This window comes from Tyto alba, unplaced genomic scaffold (genome assembly GCF_018691265.1).
Source record: "Tyto alba isolate M040663 unplaced genomic scaffold, T.alba_DEE_v4.0 Super-Scaffold_16, whole genome shotgun sequence".
Lineage (NCBI taxonomy): Eukaryota > Metazoa > Chordata > Aves > Strigiformes > Tytonidae > Tyto > Tyto alba.
The window spans coordinates 9,201,193-9,213,770 of NW_024881278.1; positions in this window are offsets into that span (position 1 = coordinate 9,201,193).

The following is a 12,578-nucleotide window of genomic DNA, read 5'->3' on the forward strand; positions in this document are numbered from 1 at the left end:
TCTGTTGCAGCTTCTTATTTTCTTTTATTTCTCTTTCCCTCCTGCCCCTTTATGGTCTTACTTCCCTGCATCTCACACAGGTTTCTTCACACTTACACTGCCCAGCCAGATTTCAGTGGCTTTTTTGAGAGGCACTTAGAGGTACCACAGCCAGGATCACCACTTGGTGCTGCTGCTATTCAGTGGTTGCAAAATCAGTGGCTTTCAAGAGAATCATGGCATCAACACTGGATGGAGTTCTTTCATATGTCCTGCTCATTCCAAAGGACCGGTTTTGGGAACTATTTCTCAAAAATCAGAAATATTAGGGAAATTGTTGTAGAGTGGAAATGAAGAATACACAAATGGATATGTAGAAGGTAAAATTTAGTTTGAACGTATAGAATTATCTGAATTTTCATTTAACTAGGACACTTTCTTTTTTCCAAAAAGTGCTTTCTTCATGTAGAAACACCCGTCTTTCCACGACATCTCCCATCTAAGCAGTGACTTTTATCTTGCTCTGCTTGCTTACAAAAACTGCCTTGTAGGTTATAGCGTAGGGATATTAATGCCATTTATAAACAAATATTATTCTGTTCCTCTCCTAAACAGCCATACTTAGGAAGGCGTGTCTGACTGCAAGGAGCTGGCACGACAATATCGCATGTAGAAATGTGGAGGGATGGTGTGCTGGGGCGGCAGTCATCGGCGAGAGGTTATCCCGCCAAGTTTTTGGTGCCAGCTTATTGCACGTTGGGCCCCAGGAGCATGCAGGACTGCGTGCGAGCCCATGCTGAGGAACCTCACGCAGAGCTCATGCAGCCTGCCCCTCGCCCCTCGAATGTGCTGCCCGGGTGGATGTCCCAGGGAAGCGTGTGGACGTGTCTTTACTGTGCTGTGCCGGCGGTCGGTACTGCTGCAGAGGATGAGGTGCCCCTGCCTGCCCCCGGGCCGGGCACGGGGCCACTCCAGAGCCGGGGGGAGCACCGTTCCGTGATCGTGGGGAGCGTCTCCCGACGCAATGCCAGACTGAGAGCTAGATACATCCATGATTGGAGCCCCGCTCGTTTTTATCTTAGTTTGGAATTTGGGTTGAATTGGTGGGTTTACATGGCTTTTTAGAGAGAAAAGGTTTATCCGTGAGAGTTGCTGCCTGTGATGGACAGTGCCCTTCCTATTGGTGGGGTGGTGGCGAAAGCTCTGGGGGAGAGGCAGTCTTGCTGCAATCCAGTGTACTGACCCTCGAAGATGAGCGGAGAGATTGGCAAATAGCTTGTGTTGAGGTTTGGAGCAGTTTGCCCTAGGAACGTACACAGCACAGAGGTGTTCCCCGAGCCCTGGATGGGGCGAGGCTCTTCCCAGGCCCCCCAAAGCAGCGCCCTACTGCTGTGTTCCTTGGTGGGAGCGGGACGGCGGTGCGGAGCTGCGCTTGGTTCAGATTCACTCAAACATGCTCCAAAAACTGCGCGCAACTTCTTGCGTTGTGTGGCTAGAGCTGGAAGCAGGTTGCTCGGCTCCCTCCAGCCAGCACGTGGCCGGAATAAAGCTAGCTCTGTCCCTGTATTAAGTGCTAGTCGGACTGCAATGTGATTGTGTGCTCGGAGGCGATCCGGATCAGATGGGCTGGGCAACCGGGAGGCCACGGCCACCCCTTCTGACAGCCGGTGTGTGAGGGTACACCAGGGCTGGGCTCTCACAGTGGGTCCAGCTGGCTTTGCCTGTATCCCAAGACACCTGCATCCCCAGAAACCAGCTACTTAGTTCACTTTCTAAAATACCGTGCGTAGGCATTCCTGAATTCTGAAAAGCGTTTGCTGGGTGGTGGTGAGCAACTCCAAAGAAAAATACTCACCTTTTCTCCCTTTTTTTTCTTTTCTTTTTAAGACAAGAATCTCGGCATATGCAATTAAGTGCTGAAGGATGTTTTTCCTCTGAGGTGCAGTGATTTGTCTGTTTTTCTGATTTGGTTGATACTATTGTAGGCAAGATCCTTCAGATACCCTGGTAAGCTGATGAGTAACAGTGCAGTTTATGCCACTGGTTATCTGAAAAAAAAAAAAAAAAAAGGCAAGTCAAAAATATTTGCATCTGAGCTCTCTAAATGTCTGATGAAAAGTTCACTGGAAAAAGAAAAAGCATAAGACTAAATTACAGGACAATTATTTCTAGAGTGGTGGACTAGTGTTGACTTTGCATTATTAAGACTTGTCAAAGAAAATAAATAGGGATGCTAGAAGAATATATGTAGGCTTTTTATTCAAAGCAAACAATGGGAATTGCTATTTATATAACACGACCGTAATGCTGGGAACAGTGTATTAGCTGAATAGCAAAATGAAATTCTTTGTATAGCTTCATCTTTACTTTTAAAATTGTATCTCAGGAAAGGTGGGTGACATGAAGTGGGGGAGACCTCTTCTCTTGTTGATGTTCTTAGAGTAACAAATACTCCATCCCTCTATGTCCAAGTTGTTAGAGAGGCCTGAGAGCAAGGTGGCTTTTTGAGGCTCTGCATTTTCACCCGGGTCACCTCAGCCCTGTGCTGTCCTGCTGCTGCCCCGTGTGCGCGCCTGCCGTGCCGTCTCGTGCCGTGCCCCCCGCGCCGAAGGCTGCAGCCGGAGCTGGACGCCCTTCCCAGAAATGGGGAGGAGCTGCCCGGGCCGTGCGAGGCAGGACATCCCTGTGCTGCGCTGCCAGCTCGGTGGGTGCCAAAATGTGAGCACCCTCACCCTCGGCCAGAAGAGCCCAGACTCTCAGCGAGCAGGGCTGGCTTTAAACACAGCTAGTCTGAACGCTCGCTGTGCAGTAAAGTCCCTCTGAATCTTGTTAATCCCTACCAGTGACCAGGGAAGGCTGGCCCTATTGCTCCATCCTGCTGTCGGGTCTCGGAGAACTATTTATTTTTTATTTCTCCCCCAAGCAGAACCCGTGGGATGTGGAGGTGAGAAGAGCATCCATCCCTGCTCCGGCCTCTGGTGTGGCTCCGGGGCTCTGCTCAATGAGCAGCAACGATCCCCACCGAGCTGGCTGAGGACAAGGGAGGGGGAGAGTGCCCTTGCCTAAGGATTTAATGAAACTGCCGAATTACCAGATAATGAAAGGGTGGCACACTGGATAATTAACTCACTAAAACGGTATCTTGAGCACCAGAGAGTCTTCTTTCAAAGGTTGGCTGTTTACTTAAAATATTGTTGCCTTTGTAACTCCACGTCTTCGCTAGGAGCAGAAACTGAGGGCTCATTTACATCCCAAATTAATGGCATAACCTGTAATTATCCGAAATGTAACAGAAGATCACCACAATAGGCAGTACAATAATCTGACTGAATACCTGGCTGCTCATCTGATTGCTTTGAACAGGCGAGGTGGATTTGTCACGCTGAAGCGATTTCTACGGGAACACGGTTCTACCAGTGTCCCAGTTCTGTACCATGCCATTGTCACACCACAGGAGTCCCATGGAAATGTGAAACAGGAGTGGCATCGCTCTAAAAACACCACATGGGCAGACGGTAACGCTTGTGATGGGCAGGGAGGATGGTTCCTGCACGTGCCAAAATCTGGGGAAGAGCAATGGTATTTGCCTGAGGAAGGATCCAGTTCCCCTTCCATAGGGGACTCGGGACGTGAGGGATTCGGCTACTGCCAGTGGCCTCTCTGGGTTGGGAGTGACCTGCCACTCCTGCAGCGCTGCCGGGAGCTCCTGCAAGGGGAGGGGGTGCCCCAGGAACCAGCCTGGCACAGGGTCACCACCACCAACACATCCCCCCAGCGCGGCGTTTCGGAGCCGGTGCCTCCAGTTAAGAGGTGGAGACGGCGCTGCCCATGGGACAGCGGCCAGGCTTCCTTTTTCTCCTGAGAAGTTCTCGTTTTGTGGTGGGTAAGGATCTAACAGGACTCGCATGGTGTGACCCTCGCAGTGATCTGCAGGCTAGGGTGTATCTCAGCCGAGCACGTTCCGTTTTTATTGATGGTTCAGCTCTTTCATGGCCGGTGTTGTCCCCATCTCTGTTTCTGTTCTTTTGAAGCAGAAGCTTGGCTGGTGGTACCTGGCATATCCACATCAGCTGACGGAGACTTGCTCTCCTAATTAAGTTCCTGAGCATGGGAAGCAGAGATGAGCCTACCATTTCTTTTTATTTCAATTAGAAAAAAATCTGATACTGTCCAGAAGTTTAATTTTCTCTCCTGATTTTCTTTGCCCTAGGCTCAAGTTTTGTTTTAAGGCAATTAGGAGCACAAAAATGTTTGCAGTTAACAGCCAGCATTACCTAACAAACTAATGGAAAAGCAGTCTTATCAATTAGCTGTTTAATGCCAGTAGCTTTTGAATATTTTCTTTGACTTTTTTAATTTTTTTTTTTTTTTTTACTATGTAAGTGAATTGCTTAAACTGCATTTAACTTCCATGGGGTCAGTCCCACTCTGATTTAAAATGGCCTTAATATTATTTAAGATTGGAAAAGACTAGAGGTAAATCAAATTTAGGTCGTTTTGCTTCTGAATAAGAACTTGCACTGAGGGATTGAGTGCAGTTTAACTAATCCACTTAAAGTCAAGCAGTGACTTAATTTAGATTATTTTTCCTGAGCATGTCTGTCTAGGTAAGACCTTGCACTGCTTTCCAACCCACCCTGCTTTACTGGGGATGTAGCGGTGCGGCAGCCAGCAGAATTAAACCCATTTATAGCAGCTAAGTGCTGAGCCCTGCAGTGTGAAATCTAGAAAAAAATAATACTGGGAGGAATAAAGTCATGGTCTGGATGAGGCTTTATTTTTTTCCTTTCTAAACAGCCAGTAGAAATGCAGCACATACCTATTCAGGAAGAAATACAGTATATTGGACAAGAATTTGAAGCATACTCCGTGGAAACTTGCTTTGCTATCCCTTAAGCTGTACTGAATACGCATAATTGGAAGACTTCATCTCATTTCTGGGGCTGTTGGGATGACTGCACTGGCTGGGGCTCTGGCCCAGGAGTACGCATCCAGCGTGGGGCACAGGGAGGCCCAGGACCGAACCCCAGGGAGCCCCCACTTGCTGAGCTTTGCACTGGGGCCAACCCTATCCAGGTTGTCAGGATGACTTCATGATTCTGCCCAACTTCAAAATCCATTACTTCTTTAGTGGTTTTTAGAAAATACAGCATCCTGAGGTGTGTTAATTTAATGTATGTGACATTTGCATGGCAGGCTGTTATGTATTACTAAAAATAATTAGGGATAATTTGCCACTGAAACAAATGAGAGCACAGGTACATTTTGTGATGTGGCTGCCTTCGTTTTGAATAGTGATTATGGATTTTTCCCTAACTGAAGAAAGGACTGATTTTGTTGCTTTTGCAGCACAGCTCCTTTATGCATGCAGGACTGTTGGGTTTTTTCTTAGCAACAGCCATTCCTGGGTAGTTCAGCCTCATGACTCCTGAGAGAGGACCTGCTGGTGGGAGGCGTGACGTGTAGTGGGTCTTGAGAAAGAACTGTGAGGCTGTAGGATTTGAGAAATAATGGTAAGGCTTCTGGGGGCATGTGGGGAGCTCCATCCTGACCGCACCATGCTCGTGGTCTGAACCTGAGGATGTCAGGAAGAGGGAAGGGTCTGGAAGCGGAGTGTGCTTAAGTCCCTTTTAATTACATATTAAATGTAATTACATGTCTCCTGGCCGCTTAATGCTGCTGGGGTACAGCTGTGAGGGTCTGGCCAAGGACCTCCCAAAACCCTGATGGCGTTGGGCGGCTCATCTGCCTGAAACTCAGCACAACACAGCAGCTCGGGGCGTGCAAACTGCAGCCCCCCCCATTTGTATTCACACGCCTGAATCCAACGTGAGAATGGGAGAGGAGCAGAGCGAGTGCCTGTTGAGAGAGGCTTGGTCCTTGTGGGTGGTGGCACCTTGGACCTCGCAGCCAGGCTGGAGGTGCCAGCTGCTGTCTGCGTGCCTGGAGCTGCAAACCAGGGGGGTTTATTGACTCTTCGATGCTGGAACATGTCCCAGCCTACAGCAGTGGGGTTGGAGCTAAATGATCTCTAAGGTCCCTTCCAACCCAAACCATTCTGTGATTCTGCGCTACCAGAGTCCTGTGGGAGGGGGCCGTGATGTCCTGTTCTCTGCTGTTAGAAGTGCCCGAGGTTTACATTGCATTTTAGAAGTGTACTAAGTAATAAAGACACTTGTAAAAATAAAGCAGAACTTTTGAACTTAGTTGGATATTAATTTCTGATAGATTTTTAAAACATAATTTTATTTTAAGATAAAACATTTTAAAATAAATTTGACTAAATTAGATCTCAGTTTTCAGGCATAAATGTATCTTAATCTAGTTAAACAAAATACTAAATACTATGTAAGAGTCCAGGTTTGCTATCAGTGTTTTATCAAAGTCAAGCCACGCAGTTTGTGCAAGTGACAGTCTGCTTCTCAAAACTTAACAGCATTGTTAAGTTCACCCACTGACATCTAAAGAATATTTTCTGTCTGGATCTTAGTCAAATACTTCAGCTTAGTTAGGTTGAGGTGGTATTGAGGAGATGAGACACCAAGGAGTTTGGTTTGTTCTTTCTTCCATTACATGTACAAAAATTGGATGTGAGAAGATGATATTTAAGAGAAGATGATATTTAATAAGTCTAAAATACTGCAGGACCTGATGACAATAAACAGTTGAATGTATTTCACTAGAAATATATAACTATACTACAGATGTAGTGTAATCAATCTGTTTGGAAGGCAAAGCATGGTTTGATGAACTTGTTGCTGTTGTGTATCCATTTAAGGAAGTTTTAATCCATTTTTTTAAAAGTTTTAAATGCTGTTTTGTACATATTTAACTTTGGCACAATTAACAGGTAATATTGCCCATTAAGTAATGGAGTCATTTAAATGTGTGCATAGACTCACTGTTTTCTGTTCTGTGCAAAACCAAAATGTTGAATTACACCTGTCGGTGGACTATATTTGCCCCTTCTGTAGTTAAAAAAAAAAAAAAAAACAACCCATCACCACAAAACAATATCACAAATGTGTGATTTGTATGAAGAATTGCTTCTTGCTGATTTAATGATCTAATGATCAAAGTCACTTAAATTGAAGTTGGCCTACTTTGGGGCACAGGGGAGCTCTTTGTATGGAGGAGGATGATGGTGCTGGGACTTGCTCTGTCAGCAGATGTCCAGACAGCCCCTTTTGTTTTAGACATAAAGCCAGTGCTATGGAACTGATAACAGACCAACAGGTTTTTCTGCCCAAGGGTGTTCTGCTCCTCCACTTGCATCCCTTGCTGCTGACAGCTTGAATTGCAGATTGCTCCCCAGCTTCCTGCCACAGTCACCGTGCTTGCTTTGATCCCATTTGTCTCCCTGTCCAAAAGGCCAGTACAAGATTGCCAGGGCTCCCTTTCATCCTGCTTTTAAGGGGAAAAAATTTGCAGGGATTTGCTCCAACTCGTTCCCCGGCTGCTGTCTTCTGGGATGTGAACAGGAGCAGCTCAGGCAGCCTTTGGGCAGGCTATAGGTCACGGTGATCCAAAGACTCCCTGGCCAACATGTTCTGGACTCTCATTTATTTTCATTGAGGGGATTCCTCCCTTTTTCCATTCAAAAGAGGTTTGTTTTCTGAGGCCATACATGCTATGGACTGGACAGCAATGCCCAGTGCACCCAGATCTGCAGTGCAGTGAAAACCAGTAAGTCTTAGTGAGGTGCCTTTGCGGAGGCTAGAACTGATGCATCAGACCATATCGTTGCTGGAGGAGGCAAGGTTCCCAGGTGTTTAAGTCTGGTGTTGTTCAACATAAGATTAATAAATCTGATATGATTTATCAGATTTGATATGACTCTGATAAATAAAAGGGAAAGGAAGACTTCAACAAAGCTGGTAGAAGTGTATGTTGGAGACTAGAAATTCGATGTCCTATTTCATATATTGTATGGGAGGCATGTTTCTCTCTAGGAATGCTTTTAGGTGGCTGTGTTAGTTTGCATGATGCTGCCTACTCACTAGATGTCTCCAGGAGCAAGGTGCATGCTCTGAGATGAATGGCCTGATAAATCAGAGAGACTGAAATGGAGCTGGAACTGAGTCGGCGTAGGGGTTTATCTGTTTGCATGCTAGAACTGCTTATCCTGGCAACGAAGAGCCAATCCCTACAGCATGAGTGGTCTTCTGCAGAGCACCACAGGTGCACTACCCTGCTAGCATCTCTCGGTGGTCACGGGCAGGCTTTCAAGCAGTGTTGCTGTACTCCAGAGTGAGCTGGGTCATGAGCTGATGTCAATCATTTGAACATATTTGTGCTCAGCTGCTGAGAACGGGTGACACATTTTGTCAGATAACATGTTCATAGGCAGAGAAGTGAGGGGCTACCACTGGACAGGAGGTAACATCCCTGGTGAATCTCTCTTGGTCTTCTGTCAACCCAGGAATGTTTCATTCAGTTTAGGATGCCAGTGAACATTCCTACATAAACTTCTCCATCTCCTTTATCTGGAACTGGGGGAAAAATTATAAGTGATAAACCATGTATCTAATCATAGGAAAGATGAGCCCAGCTTCCTTCCAGTGCCTTTAACTAAGCTACTTCAGCTGGGCCAGTAAGTTTAGCTCATTCAGCCAAGCAGCAACATTTCGTCTTATAATTGGGAATTATCTGATGAAGCCGCAGCGCTGTGATCTGATTGCATCAGCTAATACGTGAAGTGCTGCTGAGCTGGTTTCAGATACGGACCCATAGATTAGCCCAGGGATCCCTGCTGGGTGCAGGCCCTTGCAGCAGGAAGGGAACAAACAGCTTCTAGGGTTTAAAGCTTTTACATCTCTCCTGCAGACCACGCGTTCCTCTGCTGCTAGCAGTAGCCATTTCCAGCCTTCACTAAATCCAGGCACGCTACTGAGATGGTGGAGGGAAAGGAGGAAAGGAAGATTTATCTGCTGTCAGAAGGCAAGTTACACAGAGTGTCGTGGGAGAGGCCGTCAGGGTAACCCTGGAGCAGCTGATCCTGCAGTGCCAAGGCTATATGGACCCTGGGAAGGGCTCTCTGACAGGACTTGCTGGAGATGCCAACCTGAGCTGCACCCTGGGCTCAGCATGTGTTGAACAGTCGTTGCTCCTTGCTCTCCCTTACCTCTGTAGAATAACAAGAAAACCAATATGCAACATTCCCAGGTCAGTGGGGAGGGCACAGTTTGAGTCTGCATGAATACAGCTGCCATTTCTTGTAGCCACCTTGCTGCAGTTACTGCTCGGGTTGTGGGCTGAAAGGAGGATGGGGAACTGGCTGAAGTGCCCAGGGAGATGCAATTGGCAGTGTGGAGTCCGGCTGGCAGCTGCTGGAAAAGGCACTCCTGTTCAGTGTCTTTATGAAAGAGCCGGGTGATGGCCAGAGGCTGCCCTCGGCAAGCTTGAGGATGTTCCCAGGCCGGAGGGAGCAACTGAGATGCTGGAAGGCAGCAGGGCTGCCGTTCAGAGGGACCAGGATGAGAAGTGAGCTGGCAGGGACCACATGAGGTGGAACAAAGTGCTGGGGAAGGCGTGCTCCCCGAGGCCCTTTCCGCGGGCTGGCACAGCCTCTCTCGCGAGCATCTTTGCTTCGTCTTTCCCTGGAGCAGCTCTGCAGCTCCCCTGGGCACGCACACCTCTGGAGCAGGACCACGTCTGCTGAGCCACATCGCTGCCGAGCGGCGCGCAGCTGGAAGTCCCCATTCCCACGGCAGGTCCTCGCCTGCCTCGTGACCCATCGGCGCGCCGCGAGGCTTGATGCATCAGCAGCATTCAGATGTGTCTTACTCATCACCCCTACCCTGAGTGCTGGGATGGCAGTGGCCTGGGTGGCTTTGCCTGATGTGGTCACCAGTAGCGCATTAGCAGCCTGAGGCCCGGCCGGAGAAGCAGAGGAGAGAGTTTCTGCCATAAAGAGCTTATCGAGTCCTTGTGTTCAACAAGGAAACAGCAGGAGAGTTCAGGGAAGGCAGCGAACAGAAGATGCATTCATACAGGCCAAGGGAAAAAAATAATATGAGAAACCTCTGGGAGCTGTTGTCTGCAAGAGTGGGTCTTCAGGGGACAGGGATGCATGAGGAAGGTGGGGGCAGAGCCTGGCATCCCTCCAGGGTCTCCAACCTATGATGCTTTTTGGAGTACAGCATCCCCCACAGGCAGGCCACCACGGGGGGTTTCAGCAGTGAAGGTGTGGGTGGATCAGTGGTGATGTGAGCTTTGCACTAGATTTCTTGATTATTTTATTATTTTTTAAAATACTTTTACAAGCTGTAAACTGTGAACTCTGGATATACTAATGTTAGGATTAATTCTGACACTGCTATGCTCAATATTTACACAGTTACCCAACTGTATTTTGCATTTCAGAAATTTTTTTGGCCTCAGAAACAACTTCCTGTGGCAAAGGGTCCTCCAGGGTAATTTCACTGTGTGCAATAAGATTTCATTTGCATTTGTTTTGAATTTTCCATCCTTTAATTTTGTTGAATGTTGCTGTTTTCTAGTGCTATCAGGCAGCTCTCAATGTGCTTTTCTATGGACCAGTTGTTGTTCTACAGCCTTTCTCCAAGTTGTGATGTGAACAGACGTGCCACCGGTCTATTCTGCATCTGCGCGTGGATGCGGAAGTGGAACAGAGTGTGAGAGGACATCTGATAAGGAGATGCAGAATTGCTCTATTTGTAAACCAGATCATTGATTTGAGAGCGAACAAGCTGGCTGTTGAAAGGAGGAAAAAAAAAAAAAAAAAAAAAAAAAAAAGGAAAGCGGAGTCATCCCGAGGCATTCATCAACGAGCTATGCAAGACATAACCTCAAACCACAGGAAGCCCTGATACCCCATGAAGTAACAAATATTTTTCTATTAATACCAGTGTTTTTATTGCCTCTTTCATCCTGAAAGAACCCTAGTTGGCTTTTATGCTTTGCAGGCTCAATTTGGTAATTACTTCTTGCCACTGAAATACAAGGTATTCCCAAAGATACGCCGATAGTAGAGGCTTAACCACCGGGACAAGCCTCGGCAGCGGCCCTGGGAAGGGGGAGCGAGCGCTGCGTCAGTCGGAAGGCAGAGGAGGATCTTGGCTAGGCAGGAGCCAAGGAAAGCTGGAGGCAGTGCCAGATCGCCGACAGCCGTTGCTGGTAGAGTCGTGCCGGAGCAATGGCTCCATGGGGTAAGGGCAGAGGCTGCTCTCCGCTGAAGTGGGAACGCCGGCGGCGCTCCTCGCAGGCTTCCTTCCCCTCCGGGTGCCAGCCCTGGCAGCCTGCCCTCCTCCTGGCTCTGCTACCCCGCGAGAGGGGAGGCTGGGGCAGCGCCGTGGCCCCCGCACCGGCCCCGGGGTGGCGGTGGGGAAGTGCTGCGTGCCCCAGCCCAGGAATGGCTCGCCGTGCTCTGCAGCCGGTGGGCTCTGCTGGAGGTAGGGCTTTCCTACTCCGTCCTGCCTGTCCGGCTCCCACCCTGGCTGGTCTCAGTAAGGGAAAACAGCACCCAGAAAAGGGGGTGGAGGCTAAAGAAGAAAATATCTCCAAGCCTCAAAAAGGGACAAATATATATACACGCATAAAAACACAGTAAACCTTATTTCATCCATTTGTTCATGTATGTATTTAATTGTGAATCTTCGGTCAAGAAAGAAAGGACATGGAGAATTCAAAAAAAAAAAAAAAAAAAATCTGTCTGAGAGAGAGTACAGAAGAGGAATGGAGTAAGAAAGCCAGATGATACTGCCCTCCTTTAACCACCAGAAAAAAACAACAACAAAAAACCCAAAACAAAACAAAAAACCCCAACCTTCTGGGAGAAGGCGAGCCAGAAATGAGCTCTGTCACAGCCTTGTTTATTTTCCTAAACAGCTGAAAGACTGAGAGCTCATCCACTCTGCTCCCTCCCCTATAACAGGCACCCCCCTCACCGATGGGAGGGAGAAACAACACAGATGCTGTGGATGCGCGCGTAGGCATGTTCTGAGAACAGATCCGCTGCTCTGTTTTTGCACTGTGGTTTAGAGTAGTTCTCTTGGCTTTTCCTGTGGCCATTTCCCTCTATTCAGTGGCCCAAACCCCAGAAAAGACCGATGTCCTTGTCCTCGGCGTGCGGCCTCCATCCTTGGCTGTGCAGAATTGGCTCTGCGTCACCCCGATGCCAACTGCCCCCGCTTTGCTCCTGGCAGGGCTCGGGGGCTCCCGGGCTGCTGTGGACCCCGTGGCGAGCTCCCCCTGCACCACAGATGGTTTCATCCTGCAAGTATTTCTGTTGGGGCGTTCCAGCTCGTCCAAGTGCTCCCCCAGCTCTTTACCTTTCGCCCCTGCGGGTCCCTCCTGCCCTCCCTGCCCACCGCTGTGGCTCCTTCCACCCATCGCTTGCTCGGCCGCTCTCTGTGTGGTGCTGGCAGGGTCTGAGTGTATTAGACTAAGTCCTTCCCTGGTGTACCAGAGCTGATGGGTCTGCTGGAGGTATTGCTTCTATTTGCTTGAGGAGTACAAGAGAGCTATTTTGTTACCTCTGTGATGGAGATAGGCCTCCCTCTTCTTGCAGGAAGACTTTGGGTCTTACTATGTCTCCCCAAAACCTTGAATTCGCCAGGAGTACGTCAGTGCAAACA